Source organism: Macaca nemestrina, chromosome 16 (genome assembly GCF_043159975.1).
Source record: "Macaca nemestrina isolate mMacNem1 chromosome 16, mMacNem.hap1, whole genome shotgun sequence".
Classification (NCBI taxonomy): Eukaryota; Metazoa; Chordata; class Mammalia; order Primates; family Cercopithecidae; genus Macaca; species Macaca nemestrina.
The window spans coordinates 75,075,941-75,099,523 of record NC_092140.1 but is presented as its reverse complement, the minus strand read 5'-3'; the positions used below and the strand labels follow the sequence as shown (position 1 = coordinate 75,099,523).

Sequence of the window (23,583 nt, the reverse complement as noted above, 5' to 3'; positions counted from 1 at the left end):
CCACTAACTGCGAATAAGGTAGAAACATCAATCTGAAAAACAGTGATATCTTCATTGATAATAATATCAGACCACATGATGTGGGAGCCAATAGAACACACCAACACAAGGTGCAGGTATTAGATCCATTTTATAAATGAGGAGACTCTTACTCCTTCAAGCTTGTTATTTTCATAAACTGGCAAGACGGATGAGAACTAAAAAAAGAATGATGTGCTGTTAATTCTGTCACACCTTAAAGAATGTTCCCTAAGAGACAGGTAGCAGCGGCAGTAGAACTCAGCTTTGGTAACCAGCCAGAAAGGGAGGACAGAATTCCCAGGTACAGTCCCAAATGCTGGCCGACAAACTTTGCATATTGTGTTCAACGTCCCTTACAAGGAATACAGTGTTACACACACACACACACACACACACACAATCATATGACCTCATGCATGTAATAATGTCTGCAGATCTATGTAAACACACAGAAAAAGGTCAGAAGCATAAACAGTAAACCACTGTGAATAACTGTTCCCTATGAAGGCAGGTACAGGGATATGGGGCCACTGGGGCTGGGGTAGGCGTAGGTAGGAATGTGCCACAGGCAGGCGTGGGAAGTATTTTCATTTCCACTTTATACTCAAATATTGCCTTGCCTTTTCCCCCATTAGCAAGTTTTACCATTATAATTTTAGACTTCTTTTTAAAACTTCTTAAAATTCAAGAAGTATTATTTGAAATGAAAAGTAGTTTGCTCTCCAGAAGTCCAGAGATTTATAAAAAGTAGCATGTAGGGGATAGATGAGCAGGAAGGAGTAAGTCCACCAGGGAGCAGAAACAAAAAGGACAGAGATGATGTGATGGTGGTAGGCAATATTTTTCTCTTTTGGAATATTTTCTTTAAAAATTACAAAAGCAAATTCACAGAAAAATTAGATCATGGAGAAAAGAAAATCATTAGTCATTATAAACAACGGCAGAACTTCTAGCCCAACAACTGCTAGTATTTTGGAGCTTTTCTTTTAAGTATATGCATATATACATATGCATATGTGCATGTACACAAATTTTACATGGTTGCAATAATCAGGCACATTAAGTGAACACATCACATTTTGACATAAGCATTCTTTCTGTCACCATTTGGTCTTCAGAACTCTCATTTTCACAGCTGAATTATAATCCACAGAGTAGGTTATATCCAACTATATTTCTCTACATCTTGTTGGATATTTACTTTCCACTCATAACTAATCTTAAGACACATGTCTCTCCATGAAAAGTACTTTGTTTTATGCACATATAGATCTCTTGGAATAGTTATTTAATTAAAAAGCATAAGCAACTTTTTGGCTTTGAGGTAAAATTGACTTCTAAATGAGTTGTATCCATTTCCAGTGCCACTAGCAATGTGAGAGTGGCAGTTTCACCACACCTAACCAGCACTGGGTGGCTGAAAGACTAATGCATTTTTATTACTCTCATAGGCAAAAGTGGAAATCAATTATTTTAATTTACATATTTGATTGCCAGTGATATTGCCAATTCTTTCTAGACTCATTTCCCAGTTGTATGTTCCCCTTTGTGATTTGGTTTTTATGACCCATGATACGGATTTATTTCAATTCAGAGGAAGCCCACAAAGAAAGCTGCAATTTGAGAAAATAGCAGTGAATCTGCTTTTTGATTCACAGAATTCACTGTGTGAATTTGCAGATTCAGATATGCTACAAAAGACCTATTCACTACTATGGTAGGGACTTGAACAACTCACAAAAAACTGCATGTTCCTTGGAGCCCTTTGAAGTGGCAGCTCTTCCAGGAGAGGGTCCCTCCACAGCAGGAGATGCCCAATAGAGCAAATACGTACTAACGATGGATTCACGTCAATGCAATTCATTTAATGATTGACTAAAATCTGTAATGACACAGATTTTAGTCAATTTCTATACCTTCTACTAAGAAAATGGACATTTTTTTCTTATTTGATAGAAAGTTTTCTTATTTGTTAGAAATCTGAAACAGGAAGAGATTGGGGTAACAGGCTGGGCAGTACCTTCTCTCCAGTGTGAACAGGCAGTGACTTAAAAGTCCATCCTTGTGCATGCTGTGATAGGACTGTGTATCTCACACCTGCCTCTGCACCTAGAAGGGCAGTGATAATAGCTCCTGCTGCTTCCTATCCTAGCAGCTGAGTGATAATAAAGGGCACGATGGGAATTAATCAATAATATTTGCCAAATGACATGCTCAATGCATTTTCAATTTTCAATCCAATTGATATATCTCAGTGGTTCTCAACCAGAGGTGATCTGACCCCCAAGGCACATTTGGCAATATGTGGAGACATTTTTAATAGTCATGGCTGGGGCAGGGCTGTCGATAAAGAGACCAGACATGCTGAAAAACATCCTGCAAGGAGCAGGGCAGTCCCCAACAACACAGTTATCTGCTCCAAAATGCCAATAGGACTAGATCTGAGAAACTTTCTATGTCTGTCTAATGTTCCCAGTTTTACAGTTCAAATTTGTAAAATTCTACCTTTTATTAACCTCTGAGTTGTGTCATGAACCAACAGTAAACATATATATATGTGTGCGTGTACACATATATATATTGTGTTTTTACTGATTGGCTTGGTAAATTAAACTATTTATTCCTAAATCAACTGTGAGGACCGACTCACTCTTGGTTTTGAATAACATTGAATATTAGACATTAACCATCCCCATACCTGTTCCTTCAAAGCAGATGTTAACTAGTATTGTTGAATATTTCCAACAAACATTTTGGGTGCTCAGGACACAGTCCTTTCTTATTTGTAGCTCTCTATGTAACCTGTGCTGTTTTCTCTCCTAACTATGCCCGAATGCATGAATTCAGTGGAGGTTATTGCATACCTACTGTGTCTCAGGGTCATTCCACAACCTCCCTAGGATGCCTTCATTGTCTGGCTCCTAGGAAATGAAAAATGCACTTCCTTTTAGCTCTACCACCCCTTTAAAATGACCAAGTCAAAGCCACTTGCTCAGAGCCCCAACAGGTAAGACACGGAGGTGACGTCTGTGGTCCCCACTCGCTGTCCTGCAGCCGGCAGGTTGTTTCTAAGAGTCCCACACAACGTGCCTTCGCCCTGCAGTCATTATTCCTTTACAACTGTTCTCCAGAAAACCCACTTGCCTTAGACTCAGTGAAGATTGTTTTCTTTCCCGCCACACAATTAAGAAAAGCACTTCCACAATGCAGTCATTTTCTTTCCAGGAAGCATAAATCAGCACATTGGCATCTTCCTGGGAATGATTTCAAGAAACCCTCTGCTAGGACTCTCTCCCCAACTTCACAGGCTGTCCAGGGCTGCCGGACTCACCTGAGCTGAGCAGGGTGGGATCCAGAATCGGGCAGCACTCAGCACCTCTGTGGTCCCGGTGTTCAGGCCTGACTCTGTGAGGTTCCTCTTCACTTAGGGCTCCCACTCCCTGTCGTACGCTTTCTTTCTCCCTTTCTCTCCTGCAGCACAACAGCAACTCGTGGCTTTTCCTCTAAGGAGCGGGTTCTCTCCATTTCCCACTCCCACGTGTGGGGTGAGCAGCCCCTCCGCCTGCTCATACCCCTGCAGTGTTCCCTAGGCCCGCAGGGGGGCAGCAGAGCGACCCCGGGAGCTGTGGAAAGATGGCCCACCCCTTGGAGTTAGGAATTCCCACGGGAAACATTTCATTTCAGTCCTTTAGGCCCTAAACCTAGGGACTTAGTTCTGGTGCGAGCCCCTTCTCACCCCTTGCTCTTCCTGCATGTTGGTGGCACACAAGGACGAGAGGACCAAACAGCGGCTGCTTAGGAAATAGGGTGAAAGTACTCAAAGTGGGCTGAGGATATGAGAGGTGCCCTATGGACTCGAGGACTGCCACCTAGAAAAGGGATTAAATTGATTCCCGGTCATTGCCGGCGACAGATCTGAGGCAGAATGAAGTTACAGGGAGGCCGAATTGTGCCCCATGTCATAAACTTTGTAACAGTGGCCTTCTTAGACCTGAAGCAGGCCGCTTTGTGAGGCTGTTGTGTGTTGGTGTTGTAAGCAAGCACCTAGCAGAAGTTCTCAACTGCTGACGTGTAAGAAGTGCCAGAGATTCTTTATTGAAATGCAGATTCCTGTACCACCTCCCAAAGATTCTGAATCTGTAGATCTGGGCCTGGGCCCAGGAATCTGCAGTTTAGACTCTGCTAAATTTCCTGTAGGTGCTCCATGAACCACACTTTGAGAAACTGGCGTCACATGACATTAAAGGCATTCTCCAACCCTGACATTCCAGGTTTTTTGTTGTCATTTTGGTGGAAAAGGCCAGTCTACTGGGGAGGGACTGGGGTGAGGCAAGAGAAGAGCCTATTATGCAAAATGTAAGGAGCTGCTCCCTCTGAAGCTACCCCTGCATTGCATGCCCCTGGGAGGGCACCTCTCTGGGCTCACTCTAGGGCTGGCCCTGCCACTCTCCCAGTCCTGAATTCAAGTTGACCACTTCACACCACAGGACAGAGTGAGGCAGAGGAGCAAGGGGAGGAGACCTGCTGGAGGAAAGGACATACAGTCACAGTCACCAGCCACATAACAGCATTTCAGTCAATGATGGACCACACGGATGGTGGTTCCTTAAGATTATAATGGAACTAAAAAATTCCTATCACTTAGTGATGTCGTAGCAGTCTTAATGTTGTAGTGCAACACATTACTCATGTGTTTGTGGTGAGGTTGGTGTAAACAAACCTACTGCACTGCTAGTCACATAAAAGTATAGCACATACAATTATGGACAGCACATGATACTTTACAGTAATAAAAAACAACCAAGTCACTGCTTTATGTATTGACTACACTATACTTTTTATCATTATTTTAGAGTGTACTCCTTCTACTTATTTAAAAAAAAAAAAAAAAAAAAGGTTCACTGTAAAAACACCTCAGGCAGGTCTTTCAGGAGATATCCAGAAGAAGGAATTGTTATCATAGGAGATGACAGCTGCTACCTATTATTGCCCCTGAAGACCTTCCAGTGGGACAAGATGTGGAGGTGGAAGATAGTGATACTGTTGGTCCTGACCCTGTGTAAGCCTAGGTTAATGTAATGTATGTATAATGTATGGGCTAATGTATGAGTCAAAATTTTTTTAAAAAATTATGAAGTAAAAAAGGTACAGTAAGCTAAGGTTACTTTCTGATTAAAGAAAAATATTTTTAATAAATGTAGTATAGCCTAAGTGTACAGTGTTTATGAAGTCTATAGTAGTGTGTAGTAATGTCTTAGGCTTTCACATTCACTAATCACTCACTCACTGCACCTAGAGCAACTTCCAGTCCTGCAAGCTCCATTCATGGTAAATGCCCTATACAGGTGCACCATTTTTTAATCCTTCATATTTTTACTGTACACAATGTTTAGATACACAAATACTATGTGTAGTATTTTCTATGTTTAAATACACAAATACTGTAGTGTTACAACTGCCTACATTATTCAATACAATAACATGCCATGGTCTCTGGCCTTTTAGGAACAGTACTAGTCCCTAGCCTTTTAGGAACTGGGCCCCACAGCAGCAGATGAGTGGCAGGTGAATAGTCATTACCACCTGAGCTCCACTTCCTGTCAGATCAGCAGTGGCATTTGATTCTCACAGGGCCACAAATCCTATTGTGAACTGTGCATGCCAGAAATCTAGGTTGCACACTCCTTATGAGAATCTAATGCCTGATGATCTGAGGTTGAATGGTTTCATGCCAAAACCTTCCCCATCCCCACCCTCATGAAACCGGTCTCTGGTGCCAAAAAGACTGGGGACCACTGGGTGTGTAGTAGGCTATACTATGTGAGTTTGTGTGAGTACATTCTATGACGTTCACACAATGGCAAAATTGCCTAATGTCACATTTCTCAGAACATATCCCCATTGTTCAGTGATGCATGACGGTACTTGAATCTTCTCTTATCTCACATTGAGTGAGTGGAAGCAGAGTGACTGTGAGCAGCGAGGTCAGAGCCTTAAGGCTTCCCTGCTACAATGGTGGGGGTCTGGGAGCACAGAGTGACCATTAGCCTGGCGTGGACGTGGCCAAAGGGACAGTAGTCCTTTTTGAGCACATTTTAGCCCAGACATCAAAACAAACAAAATTTCGGGTGATGAGGCAGTCTTCCTGGGAGTTCAGGAAGGGAGAAAATAATGGCAGGTCACTCAGGAGCTTTCCCACATGTCCCTGAAGATGCAGCAAAACATCAAAGAATATTTTTCCGCCAAACCAGACAACTGTATTTGTGAGTATAGAAATAGGAGATTTTTGTTGGGGAGAAAGTAGGAGTCGTCTTTGGAAAGTGATTATGAGACTCCAAAGCTAATGATAAATGATAGTAATAATAATAGCTGTATCAGTTAGGAAAACAAGGGGAATTTGATATAGGGATACAAGAGCCACAGAAGAGCTGAAAAATCACGCACAATGTTATGGTGGAGTAACCCAGAGATTAGCAACTGAGAGTGGAAGCAGATGCTAACCCTAGAGATGTGAGTGGAAGACCACCACTGGAAATGCTGCCCAAAGCAAAGTAGGTGCGATTAATACCCCCACTTCACAGATGAGAAGCATGAGGTACAGACAGATTAAAGGCACATGGCTACTAAGTGTGTAATGAACTTAAACTCAGACCATGTGATAAGAGTCCACATATAGCACCACTACACTACTGCCATATGAATAAAGGGCACATGGGGGGAGATGACAGTAGAATTGAGTGAAAGCTGAATTCAGAGTATAATTTTTTTTTTTTTTTTTTTTGAGACAGAGTCTTGCTGTGTCGCCCAGGCTGGAGTGCAGTGGCGCCATCTCAGCTCACTGCAAGCTCCACCTCCCAGGTTCACGTCATTCTCCTGCCTCAGCCTCCCGAGTAGCTGGGACTACAGGCACCCGCCACCAAGCCCGGCTCATTTTTTATATTTTTTAGTAGAGACGGGGTTTCACCGTGTTAGCCAGGATGGTCTCTACCTCCTGACCTCGTGATCCGCCCATCTCGGCTTCCCAAAGTGCTGGGATTACAGGGGTGAGCCACCGCGCCCGACCCAGAGTATAAATTTTTAAATGCTTGTTTTTAGTTGAGGTGGTTCTCCTGGTAAAAGCGAGTTCATTCATTCATTGAATGAATACTGCTGACTCCAAGTCAGGTACTGTAAGTAAAAAGATTACTTAATAAAATTCAATGTATCCCATAAGTAATTTTGATGCAAAAGAGTAGTGAGTGAATGAGCATGTGCCTGAGTTGAATTACAAAGGCAACTGTGAGTTAATGAAGGTAGGCCTGACTTCTTGATGGAAGCTGTAGAAATGAAGGGAAATACTAAAGTTGCCCAAAGACCAGATTGTGCACCCCATAAGGAGCAATCAGAAAGCCGAGGGACACTGATGAGTGTTCACACTCACTTTTTCCCAAGATTGCACAAAAGGTTGTCTTTGTCTTCATCTTTGCTTGTGTGTTATTCCTCAACAAATTAATTCTATGTAAACATCCTAATTCTTTTCATGCTTTCTTTGGAAGTTTTCCATTCTGATGTCACTCTTCTATTTGAGTCACCTTTTCTATATTTACCATCTATTCATCCTGGCGGCTTCCTAATTTGGGAGAAAACCTTCAGGGTTCCTCACTTTGACTTCTACCTGAGTCAAAAAGCATTTCAATAGAAGTTTTCATTTTCTTTTTGACTTTTCCCAGCATTTTAATTTTCCGGAGGACAATTTAAGAAAAAGAGAAACAGAATGTGTGGTCCCAAAAGTAGTTCACAGTCCAGAAGAAGAAGAATTAAACGACAGGCAACGCCTGACCCATGCTGCAATCTTGAGGCCATTATGCTAAGAAATAAGCCAGCCACAGAAAGACGAATGCTGTATGACTCCACTCACGTGAAGCATATCAAATAGTCTACGCTCATAGAAATGGAAGTAGACTGGTGGTCACCAGGGGCTGGAGGAAGGGGAGCAGGAAGAGCTGCTGTTTACGGGGTGTGGCATTTCAGTTTTGCAAGAAGAAAAAGAGATTGGTTGCACAACAATATGAGTATTCTTAACACTACTGAACTGTACATTTTTCAGTGGTTAAGATGTTGAGTTTTATGTTATGTGTATTTTAGCACAATTTAATAAGCAAACAAACTCCTGGATCTGAGAGGCTAGGGGAGTCAAGCCCTAACATTCTAAGGGCGCTGTGGAACCGGATAGTTGTCCAAGGTGCTCCGGAAAATCCCGGGGTCTCTTCAGCCCCAATTTCAGCGGTCACAGAGGCACTGTGGGAGGGAGGATGCGCGGACACGCCACTGTGAGGTTTCCCGCCTCAACCCTTTTACTCAGGTCTAAAGTGGCGCCTTGGAGTAGGCGTGAGGAAAGGAATAACTCCGGTCTTCGTGTCCCTAACCTAAGCTCCAAGCCCGAGGGTCTAAGTTCCCAGGGGCGAGTGTCGGGGTTGGGAAAATTCACAGCGCCACCTGCTGGCACCTCTTTGCCCTCCTTCCCTGCCGCCTCCTGCGGTCTGTGGCCTCTCGGTGGGACCTGGGCCGTTTCTTTCAGAAACAGGATGGACGCGGTGGCTCAGGCCTGTGATGGAGCACTTCGGAAGGCCGAGGCAGGAGGATCGCTTGAGCCCAGGAGTTTCAGACCAGCTCAGGCAACGTATTGAGACTAAAGAACAAAATAAAAAATTAGCTGGGCATGGGGGTGAGTGCCTGTAGTCCCAGCTACTTGAAATGTTCCCCTGGAGAAAGAAAAACTCTTCTGTAATTTTGTTTGAGATAGCATTAAGTTTATACATAAATTTGGGGAGAATGGCATTCCACTATTATCAACTACAATTGTAAGTTGTTTCTCTCTCCTCTTCTTTATTAGGTATTCAGCCAAATCACCTATAAGTAATAATGATTTCCTTCTAATATTTATACTTGTTTTATTTCTTTTTTTTTTTTTTTTTTTTTTTTTTGAGACGGAGTCTCGCTATGTCGCCCAGGGTGGAGTGCAGTGGCCGGATCTCAGCTCACTGCAAGCTCCGCCTCCCGGGTTTTTACGCCATTCTCCTGCCTCAGCCTCCCGAGTAGCCGGGACTACAGGCGCCCACCACCTCGCCCGGCTATTTTTTTGTATTTTTTAGTAGAGACGGGGTTTCACCGTGTTAGCCAGGATGGTCTCGAACTCCTGACCTCGTGATCCGCCCGTCTCAGCCTCCCAAAGTGCTGGGATTACAGGCTTGAGCCACCGCGCCCGGCCAATACTTGTTTTATTTCTTTGCCTGATTAATTGGCTATTATTTACAAAACGGTGAGTGCTATCCACTTTGTCTTGTTCTTTATTTTAATAATGTCTTCTGGGATGTTTTTAAAGAATGTAAAAACTAGGCCGGGCGCGGTGGCTCAAGCCTGTAATCCCAGCACTTTGGGAGGCCGAGACGGGCGGATCACGAGGTCAGGAGATCGAGACCATCCTGACTAACCCGGTGAAACCCCGTCTCTAGTAAAAAAAAATACAAAAAAATAGCCGGGCGAGGTGGCAAGCGTCTGTAGTCCCAGCTACTCGGGAGGCTGAGGCAGGAGAATGGCGTAAACCCGGGAGGCGGAGCTTGCAGTGAGCCGAGATCCGGCCACTGCACTCCAGGATGGGCGACAGAGCCAGACTCCGTCTCAAAAAAAAAAAAAAAAAAAAAATGTAAAAACTAGACAAGTGCCCTGTCCAGTCAGAATGAAGGCACCAGTCAGCTGGTACACTTACATCAATGTGCAATTATGGGCACACAGTAAGCCCTGAGTCTTTTGTCATCAAGCATAATGTTTGCTGATTTGTAATAAATTTTAAATACTATTTTAATTCTTATTTTACCAATGATTTTTTCTCAGGATAGAGTCAAAGGTCTTTATAACTTGGTTTGGACCTATCTTTCCAGTCTGGTATTTCTCAACATGGCTCAGCAGGCACCTAGCCCCACTAAGTCCTTCAGCCACTGTCCAGCATTTGAAATGCCCAGTTATGTGAAACAAGAGTTTCCAGATCTGATCCCCGCAGCTCCCATGCCCTTCTCGTGGGATGTTCTCTGTCTGAGAAACCCTTCCCACTAATAACTTGGAAAAGCCCCCAGTTTTCAGGACGTGGCCTGGTCCATATCTTCTCTGAAGTCTTCTTTGGCTATCTCCTGCTTTCTGTGCAATCAGTTGAACTCCAATCAAGAAAGAGTTGGTCCCTTTCTCCTTTGCACACCCTCAGTGTATCCTGGATACACTTCTAGTATGGTGTTTTTTACACTATATTTGCATTTGTTTCCATTTCTTCTGCATTTGTGGACTGTGAGCGCTTCTTAACACTGAGCACAAGGTTTGATGCTTAATTAGCACTTGACCAATATTTGTTGAGTGAATTCATAAATTAATGAATGAAAAAGTAAATGACTGTCACTCTTAGCACAAAGATTTATCATGTAAAACTAATATTTTTTAAAATGTTAAATGGTTGCATTTTCATTTGCCTTAACTTTTGATGCCATGGTAAAGAAAAGAGCAAATATCACTGTTCCGATGATCTATTGGAGCATAACTGCGCCAAACAAAGGAGTATGAAAAATTACGACCATTAATTATTATACTGTCTCTCAGTTCCAGGGGTTGGCAGGGCTCCACTGGGAGGTTTTCACTTGGGTCTCTCATACGAATACAGACAGATAATGGCTGGGGTTGCAGTCATCTGAAGGCATCCTCACTCACATGCATAGTGGCAGCTGATGCTGGCTGTGGCTAGAACCTCAGCTGGGGCTGTGGGCCAGAACACTACATGTAGCCTCTTCATGTACCCTGGGCTTCTTCCCAGCACAGGGGCTGGGATTTAAGAGCTAGTGTACTAAGAGAGATCCACAGGAAACCATTCACCTTTTATGATCTAGCTTCAGAAACAGTGGTGCGCTTTTATTTATCAACCAGGGGTGTGTGTGTGTGTGTGTGTGTGTGAGAGAGAGAGAGAGAGAGATTTGCTGGACCCCATGATATAGATAATCTCTCTTTGGTTGTTTTCAGGCTGTGAGCATAGAGCTGCGAGAAGATTAGCATTCTCTGGTTAGCCGGTAGAAAGGGCTCCAGCACCTGGCTGCCCTCGGCAGTTACACAACATCAATTTCCCTGCACTCTGTGGGTTGAAGCAACAGAAGGCTCACCTGGGTTCAAGTGGAGGGGATGACTCTGCCTCTTGATGGTGGGTTGGACGGGTCACAGTGTAAGAAAAGCATATGGATGGGAGATGTTAAAGCCGGCATTGGAAAATCCAATCTGCCACAATCACCAAGAACAAAGATCCAAAGGAATGCACAGAAGAAAATGGAATGTAGAGAAAGTCCCCTGAAATTGGCAAGGTGAGGAAAAATTCTTTCTTCACTGGAGAAGAAAATGGTAGGAGAAGGCAAGGATGAAACCTCTGCTGGGATAAAAAGTATGATGGGGAGAGGCAAAAGAATAGAAACCAGGTATATATAGAGAAAATCTGAAAGTAGAGCTCTTTCCCCCTGCTTTTTACTTGAAACTCTAGAAATAGAACATTCATTCATTCATTCGTTCGTTCATTCATTCATTCATTCATTCATTCAGTAACTATGTGTATTATGTACCAGACACTGTTCCAAGTTCTGGGAACAGTAGACAAAATAAAAATCTCTGCTACATTCATTTGCTGCACTCATTTGCTCCCCTAACAAAGTAACAAAGATGAGGTGGCTCAAATAACAGCAATTAATTTTCTCATGGTTCTGGAGGCTAGAAGTCTAGAAGTCTAAGATTAAGGCGTCAGTGGGATTGGTTTCCTATGAGGCCTCTCTCCAGGCTTGCAGATGGCTGCCTTCCCTGTGTCTTCACCCTGCGTGTTTCCATGTCCTGATTTCCTCTTCTTGTAAAGATACCACTCAGATTGGATTAAGGCTCACTCTAATGACCTCATTTTAACTTCATTACCTCCTTTGCAGTGAGCCGAGATCATGCCATTGCACTCCAGCCTGGGCAACAAAGCGAGACTCTGTCTTGGAAAATAATAGTAACTTCATTACCTCTTAAAGGCTCTATCTCCAAATATAGTTAGTACATTCTGAGGGACTGGGGGTTAGGGCTTCAGCATATGAGTTTTTGGGGCCACAACTCAGCCCCCGTCACCTGCCTCCACGAAGGTTATATTCCAGCACCTCACAGGATGCCTTTCTACCAACATCACGTGGCTGAAGCAGAAGGGAAATAGGGGGGAATGGCGCACCCAGAGGGAAGCCTGCAGGCAGTAGCATGCGCCTCGACGCGGGGAGACTCTGTGGAGCAGGTCATGCTCCTGAGCTACCCATGGGATTGGGGTGTTGCTCTTCTACAGCTGGGACCCAGCCTCACATAGCTTTTCCCCTGCCCTCTCCTGCTTCCTTCATTCCCCTGCTCCAGAGAGCCTTCCTCTTCCCCCAGTAAATCACAGATGCTGCTTTGAGAGACTTGTAAAAACAGTCGCATTGCGTTACATCAAGAGGCACTGATATCTGGCTGACCCATACTTCCTGGTGTTAAATTAACCATTATATAGATAATAGCCCAATCCCTCTATCATACAGTGATACATTCCACTTAGAGACAGAGCATAATCTATGTGGTGTTATTTTGAGACACTATGTGGTTTCCCATCAACCATTTTTCTAGTGCTTTCAAAACCAATGAACCAACTTGCCAAACTAATCACTGAAGTAGGAATGTGAAATGGCAGTTTCTTTCTGATTCTATCACTCCTTCTACAGAGATCCATCAGCATTCTTCTCCAAAGCTTTCCCACACCAACTGGGGCTTTGGCGTCATGGTGTACAGTTTCTAAAGAAGAGGCAGGATACATTATTCATTCTGTTTCATTTAATTTTCAAAGAAACTGACTTAATAGCCTTAATTGTCACCTTAAATGGTGACAAATGAGTTTTTTCTTTATCGTTTTTTAGTACCATGAATTGTTAGAGATTCCATGGATTTCAAGCAATTATAAACATTATTCTTTTTCTTTTCTTTTCTTTTTAGACAGAGTCTTTCTCTGTCACACAGTGCAGTGGCATGATCTCAGCTCACTGCAACCTCTGCCTCCCAGGTTCAAGTGATTCTCATGCCTTAGCCTCCCAAGGAGCTGGGACTACACACACTAAGTTTTATATTTTTGTAGAGACAGGTTTTGCTATGTTGGCTAGGCTGGTCTGGAATTCTTTGCCTCAAGTGATCCGCCTGCCTTGGCCTCCCAAAGTTCTGGGATTGCAGGCATGAGCCACCATGCCCGGCCCCCTGTGTCCTTTTGATGTGACATAAAAGTTTCCTTGCCTTCTAAAAAAATATATCACAAGTTCACTTTATACTTTCCAACCCCTGTGCCTAGAAAATAGTCACTTATCGGTGGAGTCCTGGCTCCTCTTCGTGGGGAATAGTATTAGAGACTAAGATCTGTGGATAGGGGTATGCATTGCTTCTGTGATACTGTTGCTACCAGTCCATTTCAATAAACAAAGCTATACCATATCTATTTTTAAAATCACGAGTACTTTTTGATATTTAAAATTTAAATCCAATACTATACTCTTTTGTGTAATTTATTTGATTTTTATCATTGTATCTTTTCTTTTATACTGAAAATCTTGATTCCTAACATTATTAACATAATTATTTATGTTTTGTCATACAATAAAAAGAAATGTTTCAAAGTAACAGTACAGCACTTCCACAAAAATAAAATGACTGAGTTGAAGTTTCAAATATATTTGAAGTTCTTTTCCTCTTTAGAATATATCCCGCTAAGGAGGGTGACTCAAAGAAGTGTGCCCTAGGATCATATGAAATAATCCTTCCTTTGTAGGGGTATGGTATATATTTGATGTATGACTATGTTCATGTGTTCGTTTCCAATTTTAAGATTTGTTTAAAAGAAGAGGTACTACAGCACTTTGGGAGCCCGAGGCAGGCAGATCACTTGGGCCCAGGAGTTTGAGACCAGCTGGGCAACATAGCAAGACCCTATCTCTACAAAAAGTACAAAGATTAGCTGGGTGTGGTGGCATGCACTCGTAGTCCCAGCTACTCGGGGGACTGAAGTGGGAGGATCACTTGAGCTTGAGATGTGGAGGGTGCAGTGAGCCATGATCATGCCACTGCACTCCAACCTGAGCTACAGAGCAACATCTTGCCTCCCCTGCAACCAAAAAAAAAAAAAAAAGAAGAAGAAGAAGAGGAAGAAGAGGAAGAAAAGGAATAATAATAAGAAGAAGAACTACATTTGTAGTCTTTTTTTTTTTCACTTAATAAGGTATCCTGGGAATCTCTCCAAATCAGCACGAAAAGACCTTTGTTATACTTTTTTTTTTGAGACAGAGTCTTGTTCTGTCACCCAGGCTGGAGTGCAGTGGCATGACCTCGGCTCACCACAGCCTCCACCTCCCGGGTTCAAGCGATTCTCCTGCCTCAGCCTCCCGAGTAACTGGGACTACAGGCACATGCCACCATGCCCAACTAATATTTGTATTTTTAGTAGAGACGGGGTTTCATTATGTTGGCCAGGCTGGTCTCAAACTCCTGACCTCATGATCCGCCCACCTCGGCCTCCCAAAGCACTGGGATTACAGGCGTGAGCCACTGCACTTGGCCTGTTACACTTTTTTTTTTTGCAGCTGCACAGTACTCTGCTCTGTGGATGTGCCACAGTTTATGTAAGTGGTTCACTATTGCTACAAAATTGAGTTACGTCCAATCTTTTGGAATTACAAACAATACTCTGATGAATAATCTATACAAGTATCTTTCTGTAATTGTGTAGATGTACCTGCTGGATAAATTTCTAGAAATGGAATTGCTGGGTGAAAAGGCAAATTCATGTGTAATTTTCTTAGTTTCTGACAAATCCCCACACATGGGGGTTATAACAGTTTGTATTCCTAGCAGCACTGTATAGCAGGGCCTACTTCCTTCCAACTCTGCTAACAGAGTGTATTGTCAAACTTTTGGATTTCTGCCAGTTTGACAGATGAGAAATGCAATGGTTTTCTTAATCAAGTGCGTTTCTCTAATTATAAGTATGGTTGAATTTTTTTTTTCATACATTTAAGAGCCATTTGCATTTGTCTGCAACCAATTTATTCGCATCCTTTGGCCATTTATCTGTTGTGTTGGTGGTCTTTTTCTGCTCAATTTCAGAAGCTCTTTATAAAATGGGCACTGTGGATATAGCAATGAACAAGACAAATTCTCTTCTTTCACGAAGCCTGCTTTCAGTGCATGATTCCTTTATGGCTGGTGTGGCTAGAAGCAGTTCCCTTCTTTCAATGCAGAGACTGAGGCCACAAGCAGTGATTATTATGTTGTCATTGTCTTCATCTTTGAGCAATTTTCCAGTTTGATCTACTTTTCCAGGAAAATACAGTTGACCCTTGAACAAAGAGTGCTTAGGAGCACTAAACCTCTGCATAGTCAGAAGTCCATGTGTGACTTTTAACTCCCCAAAAACTTAGATACTAATAACCTAATGTTGACCAGAAACAGTAGCATAGTCAATTAGCATATGTTTTGTATGTTATATGTATTATATACTGCGTTCTTACAATAAAGTAAGCTGGAGAAAAGAAAATGTTAAGAAAATCCCAGGCCAGGCACGGTGGCTCACACCTGTAATCCCAGCACTTTGGGAGACTGAGGCAGGCAGATCACCTGAAGTCAGGAATTTGAGACCAGCCTGGCCAACATATAGTGAAACTCCATCTCTACTAAAAAATACAAAAGTTAGCTGGGCTTGGTGGCGCATGCCTGTAGTCCCAGCTACTTGGGAAGCTGAGGCAGGAGAATCGCTTGAACGTGGGAGGCGGAGGTTGCAGTGAGCCAAGATCGTGCCACTGCACTCCAGCCTGGGCAACAGAGTGAGACTCCATCTCAAAAAAAAAAAAAAAAAAGAGAGAAAGAAAATATATTCACTATTCATTAAGAGTAAATGGATCATTATAAAGGTCTTCATCCTCATCATCTTCACATTGAGTAGGTTGAGAAGGAAAAGGAAGAAGAGGTGTTGGTCTTGTCTCGGGGTGACAGAGGCGAAAGAAAATTCATGTATAAGTGGACCCTCACTGTTCACACCTGTGTTGTTCAAGGGCCAACCATAATATATCCCTAATGGAATAAATTAATTTTCCAACATAGGGGAATGTACACTCTGGCAGTAATTAAAAACTGTGTTCTCAAAATTGTGTAAAGAAATTGGAAAGCGTGAATGATATATGAAAAAGCAAGCCACAAAACAGCATACACAGAATAAAACCAATTGCATAGAATATATGTAGTCATAAGCATAGGAAATATATTAGAAGAATATACCCCAAAATGTTCATACTGGTTACCTCTGAGTATTGGGATATGGTTGATTTTCATTTTCTTCGTCATCTTTGCTCTATTTTCTATTTCTTTTTACAATGAACATGCATTACCTTGAAAATTGGCAAGAATGGTAAACTATTTTTTAAAATAATAGCATTGAAAAAAATTAAGTAAATTTGTGTCACTCACGAGGACTGATTTTAAAATATTTAAGTTAAACTGCCTATCTTGAGTGAACAGAAAATACTGATTTGGTACAAAGTGTGTGGCAGGGGGAGAAAGTATATCCTTTTCAATCCCATGAGCTCGCTGATGTTAACAGATTTATTTTCTGTACTCCATTCATGCTCAGCAATAATAATCTTATTGCTATTTCCTCCAGAGGCTATAAGGCTTAACTGAAATAGAAAACATTTTATGAATTGTGAATCACTGAGGATCCCAAAGTTTCATGTAAGAATACTTCCCCAACCCATCTAAATCAACTCCAGCTCTATTTCACATTTCTATCAGTGCATGATCACTTTCCAGGTATTGAGGCTGGGTACTTGAAACCTTTCCTTCACTTCCTTCATCTTCATGCCATGCAACCTTTTGATCACCTTTTGCATCTTTCTTCAAAATATTTATTGTAGCAATCTGTTCTTCTCTGACTCCCCAGCTATAATGCTCATTGTGACTCAGGCTATTTGATGCCTACGTTATTATAGTAACCTTCTACTTTAGAGAGGTATGATCTCTGAGCAAAACTGCCTTGGTTCAAATCTAGGCTCTACTTCTGTGTAGCTTTAGGCAAGTTTCTGAAATTCTCTATGCACTTCCTTCTTCATATGTAAAATGGAAATGGCATTAATACCTAATTTATTGATTTATTCTTAAGATCAAATGGGCTATATATGCAAAAGTACTTAGGACAGTGACTGAGTGCAAAGGAAATGATCAACAAATGCTAGTTATTTTCATTATTATTATTGATTTATTTACCGCTACTTTGGGCCTTTTGATTAGGTCAACATTCTCAAGTTCTATTATGTCAGTCTTTTGGTTATAACCCCCATGCAAGTGTTGCACTAAGTAAAGGCTGATTAGGTTGTTTTGGGCAAAATGTTGTATTTGGAACAACTTGAGGAACTGGACATCTCAGAGATACCTAGGCAGGGAGAAAAATTTTGAGACCAAGACCTGAACAAGCAATAAAGACAGTGGAGATGAAGATTCATTTCCCTCAAATCATTTGTTGATTTCAAATTGAAAGCAGTGTATGAAAGGCTGAGACGTCTGAACAGAGATTTCAGCAATGTAAAGGAGTCTAAGGGATAAAACTGTACATAAGGATCTATCAGGGAGGAGAGGTTCTGAAAAACATCACAAGCTTTTGTTTGAAGAAAGCATCAACTAAAGAAGCATATCGCACAAGAAGTGAAGCCCAGTTTAGAATTATCTCAATTCCTGACTGGATTAAAGTAATTGATTTCTAGCCTCTCTGCCTACCTGAAGCAAAAATAAATACCTCTGGAAGAGGGTAACATGCTGAAGAGCCTCAGAATATTGGCATTCTATCAAAATAACAAGCCAATAAGAAAATAAGTTTTGACAGAAAACCAAGAGGGAATAAAAGACAAGAGAAATATATCCACAGAAGATCTAGATCTTGACTAGTAATAAGACATAGACTTTAAAATAACTACAATTAATACATGGAATTAAAAATCAAGATGGATAAATTTGGTACCAGAAAAATTGAGAACCAAATGAATATCCTAGATTGGAATAAAATTTAATAAATAAAATTAAAGACTGAATCAAAACAGTAGATTAGACACTGCTGAAGAAAGAATAGTGAAATGGACTATAGGACAGTAGAAAATATGCAGACTAAAGCAGAGAGACAAAAGAATGGAGAATTAGAAAAGAGCATAAAAATGTTAATATAAGGAATCCAGTGAAAATGTTTTAACATATATGTTATTGGAATTCTGTTAAGTGAAAAAGAGAAGAAGATGAGATGACTTATTTAAAGAAATATGTCCAAGAATGTCCTAAAAGTGAAGGTCAATAAGATACAGAGATGTAATTACCTGATGGGTTCTTCCTGCCCCTGCACAGAAAAATCAATTCACTGAGACCACAGCATTGCAGTAAATAAATACTTTAATTGACAAGAGGCCAGCTATATGTGAGATGGAGTTATTACTCAAATCACTCTTCTTGAGGCTCAGAGGTTAGAGTTTTTACAGATGATTTGGTGGGCAGGGGACTAGGAAATGAGTCCTTCTGTTTGCTTGGGGATGAAACCATAGGGGTGTTGAAAACGATTCACATGCACTGAGTCTGCCTTTGGGTGGGGCCACAGGACTGCTGGAATTATAAATCATGGATTCAGGCAGAATCAGTCAATTGCCAGAAAGTCTGAAAAAAATTCTCAAAAGACCAATCTAGGTTCTACAGTAGTGATGTTATCTACAGGAACAATTGGGAAGTCATAAATCCTGTGGCCTCAGGCCACATGACTCCTGAGCAGTAAGGGATTATAGAAACCATACCTACATTTTATCAGAACTCAGCCCCCTCCCATAATCCTAATCTTGTGGCCTTTCATTAGTCTTACAAAGGGTGGTTTCAGTTCCCCAACAGGGAGGGGATTTGTCTTAGGGAGGGATTATCATCATCCTTGCTTCAAAGTTAAAGTATAAATTCCTCCCAAAGTTATCTGGGTTTACACCCAGGAATGACCAATAACATCTTGGAGGTCAGAAGCAAGATGGAGTCAACTATGTCAGATTTCTCTTACCGTCATAATTTTGCAAAGTGGTTTCAATCATACAAGAAATACTTCAAATCCCAAGCATGAAAATACAAAGGAAAGCACATCTAGCTGCCGAAGACCAAAGGCAAAGTCTTAACATCGGTTGGAATTTTAAAAAGCATACTTCCTTCAAAAAGCAACAATTAGATTGATGCTGACTTCTCAACCGAAACAACAGAAACCAGACTAACTGAAAGAAAATAAACTATAATTCTCTAACCAGTAGAAATATGCTTCAAAAATGAAGGCAAATGGGATTACAAAGGATCATATGTCTGAATAAGAAAACAAAGGCACTTCTGTTTGGATTTCATGTTGTGTAGAACCTAATTATGTTTTGCTCCTTTCTATTAAAAACTTAGAGCCAATATTAGATAATACAAATTCATCAGAGACAATTGTTGATTTTGCTATCAATTGTTTACAGAGATTAAAATTCATTTCTTATCTATGTTTTGAAATCATATTACTATGAAATTCTCTATAATGTAAAGAACAGGAAAATGAAAGTGGCATTTGTTTACACAGCAGAGGAAACACACTAAGCAAACCATTCTACTGATAACACCTGTTAATTGGCATTAAAAAAAAAAAGGGCAAAAGTATTTTCAAATAAAATAAACAAACACTGAGAGATTCCATCACAAGAGCCATACTAAAGAACATGATTTTTTGAGTACCTGGAAAATTATCCCAAACAGAAGCACAGAGATGCGGGAAGAAATGAAGAGTATGAAAAAAGGCAAAAACATGTGTAATTACAAATGTATATTGACAGCAAAATCTTGTGGAGTCTTGAATATACGCAGAATTAAAATTTATGACAACAAAATGAGAAAGGTAAAAGGGGTATAAATAGAGTTAAAATCATCTAAGATTCTAGCATTATCAGAGAAGTGGTAAAGATAAAAATCCATTAGACTTTAACAACTCAAGGATGTCTATTGTAATCTCTAGGATAATTGCTAAAAGAATATATAACTATGACATAATAGAGGAAAATGGAATAACAAAATTAATTAATCAAAAAGAAAAAAGGAAAAGTAACATTCAACAGGTAGGGCTAGAAAAAAATGATAAGAAAATAGATTCAAATCTAATATAAATCAGTAATTATATAAAGTTTAAATACTTTTAAAAACCAAATAAATGACAGATTGTATCAGATAGAAAAAGCAAAAACTCAACCATATGTTAATCACAGGAAATACACTTTAAATATAAGGGCACAGAAAGGTTGAAATAAAAGGATGGAAAAGATACACCATGCAAACACTAATAAAAGCTGATGTGCCTATACTAATATCAAAGTAGAACTTAAGGAAAGAAGTATTACTAAAGATAAAAAGGTGGCATTTTATAAAAATCAAAGTGTCATTATGCCAAGAAAATATAACAATTGTAAATATGCATGTATCTAATAATATAGCCTCAAAGTATATGAAACAAAAACTGACCTAACTGGAAGAAATAGATCTGTAAGTACATCTCTCTCAGTAACTGATAGAACAAGCAGCCAGAAAAATCTATAAGGATATAGAAGATTTGAACAACATAGGTAAAGATTCAACCTAACTCAGACACATCTAGAGAGAGAACACTGCATCAAGCAACTGAAGAATACCAATTATTTTCAAGTGGACATGGAACATTTACCACAATTGAATGTATGCAGGGCCACAAAGCAAGTCTTAGCAAATTGAAATGATTGAAATCAGAGTATACAAACCATATACTCTGTGCAAACCATAATGAAATGGAGCTGGAAGTCAGTAACAAAAAGGTAATTGGAAATTCCCCATATATTTGGAAATTAAGCAATGTACTTGTAAATAGCCAACAGATCAAAGAAGCAATTCCAATGGATATCAGAAAATATTTTAACTGAATGGTAATTAAAAGGTGGCATATCAAAACATGTGAGATGCAGGTAAGTGTACTTAAATGAAAGTGTTGTAGGACTTTCTCCTCAGTTCAGCTAAAAATCGGGTTCTTTGGTTTCTTGTCACATAACCAGGAAAAGATTAGGCTTGTGGACACATAGAAGGGTAAGAAAAATGAAACGTATTGGGTGTAAAGGGAAAAAAACTCAGCAAAGTGAAATGGGTTCCTGTTAACAGGACTTCATCTCACAGATTGAATCCTAGGTTGCCACCCAGAAACATGAGAGGCCAAGCTCCTTCCCCCTGCAAACAGTGCGTACTTCCCGAGGTCCCGTTCCATCCACCCAGTGGCAGGTCGGAGGTTCTCCCAGGAGCCCTTTTTACTTGGCTGTTTCGGAAACTGATAGTCTTAAGCACACATATTAGAAAAGAAGAATGGTTAAAAACCAATGATTGAGACTTCCAGAATGACTGAGTAAGGGTTAGGATGGATTCTCTCCATCCTCAAAGAATTGTTACTATTTGACCTGTTTGGCAGTTCACTGAAAAGCTTCCTTCACAGAACTTGTCTTTATTTGACTTGACTCAGAGCTTACTCTGTGCAAATAACCCTATCCTCAGGGCATTTGTAAAAAAAAAAAAAAAAAAGTGGTAATTGTTTAATATCATAGCTGCCTGATTTGGCATTACTAGTTGGGGTTAACCAGAGGCTTGACCAATAACTGAAAAAGAAAAACTGGAGAATAAGACGGAAACTTTGAAAAGTTTTGATATATTCCTGAGAATTTGGGTCACATGCATGTGACTCTGCACATGGCTGAGAAAGACCTGAGATGGCCATAATCTCTCAGCTCAGGTTGACTTTGAGGCTCTCACAAGAAGGAAGTGAAGGCTAGGCAGAATCGTAAACTGCCTGCATGATCACTAAAGGTATGCCCAACCTGCACCCCCACACCCCCAACTACACACACATGCGCGTGCGCGCACACACACACACACACACCCTCAGCAAAGGAAAGGAGACGTCAGTTCATGGAGATCTCTGTCCAGTCTTAGCTGATCGTTAATAAGCAGACTTTAGTGCCCACACATGACAAAAAATACAGACTTAATAGAATTTGTCCAAGAAATGAACAAATTCTTTTTCGCTAAATTTGTTTGCTCAATGAACAAATAGCAACAGCAACAACAATAAATGTCAACAACACAACTTGGGAGTGGGAATCTCATTTTTAGTTGCTATATTATATTAAGTGTCCAACTTCAACAAAAATTTTTGAGGCGTACAAAGAAACAAGAAACCCTTTATTGCAAACAGAGTTATATATAAAGGGGGAAAAGCAGCCAATAGAAACTGTTATTCTATTTTATTTATTTATTTATGTTTTTGACACAGGGTCTCACTCTGTCACCCAGGCTGGAGTACAGTGGCACAATCGAAGCTCACTCAGCCTCAGCCTCCTGCACTCAAATGATCCTTTCTTCCTCAGCCTTCCAAGTAGCAGGGACTACAGGCACGCACCACCACAACTGACTGATTTATTTTGGTTTTGTAGAGACAGGGTCTTGTTATGTTGTCAGGCTGGTCTCAAACTCCTACGCTCAGGCCATCCTCCCTCCTCGGCCTCCCAAAGTGCTAGGATTACAGGCATGAGCCACCACGCCTGGCCTGAAATTGTTATTCTCTGAGTAATTGTCTTTTTGGTTATAAACTGTCTCTAAGGAATTGCAGACATTGGGTGATTAAACCAAGATTTTTAGTCAGCTACTACAAATGTAGTTAAAGAACTAAAAGAAACCATTCCTAAAGAATGAAAGAAAAACAAGGCCAGGTGTGGTGGCTCACACCTATAATCCCAGCACTTCGGGAGGCCGAAGTGGGTAGATCACTTGAGCCCAGAAGTTTGAGACAAGCCTGGGCAACATGGAGAAACCTCATCTCTACAGAAAATACAAAAAATTAGCTAGGTCTGGTGATACATGCCTGTAGTCCCAGCTACTTGAGAGGCTGAAGTGGGAAGACCCCTCGAGTCCAGGAGGTTGAGGCTGCAGTTAGCCAAGATCATGCCATTGCACTCCAGCCTGACAGAGACGATGTCTCCAAAAAAAAAAAAAAAAAAAGCAGTAAAGGAAAGATTTAAAAACTATGCCTTACCAAAAAGAGACAGAAAAGTGTGTGTGTGTGTTTGTGTGTGTGTGTGTGTGTGTATATATGTTGTGTGTGTGTATATATACACACACTTTATATACATATACTTTTATATAGATATATAGAAAAGTATATATTATAGAAAAGTGTGTGTATGTGTGTGTGTGTATGTATATATATAAAAGTACATATATCCTTTTCTTTATATAACCACACAGAAATTCTGGAGACACAGTGAAAATTTCTGGAGAAATTCTGGATGGACTAGGGGTCCACTGATGGATGAATAGATAAAGAAATTGTAGCATGTATATAAAGTAGAATATTATTCAGTCATAAAAAAAGAATCCTGCCATTTGTCACAAGATAGA

General features: G+C 40.7%; 1 protein-coding gene across 4 annotated transcripts in view; it reads right to left on the bottom strand.

Moving 5' to 3' along the window:
* The window catches only part of LOC105490759 (transmembrane protein 272), a 125,967-nt gene that overhangs the window by 28,572 nt on the left and 73,812 nt on the right, over positions 1–23,583 (bottom strand). The window contains exon 1 of one of the 4 annotated variants that reach the window (XM_071081307.1): positions 3,353–3,473. The exons of the other annotated variants lie outside the window; for them this stretch is intronic. The gene's annotated coding sequence lies outside the window, so the exon portion shown is untranslated. Of the gene's footprint in view, positions 1–3,352; positions 3,474–23,583 lie in introns of those variants that run through there. 4 annotated transcript variants of the gene reach the window in all.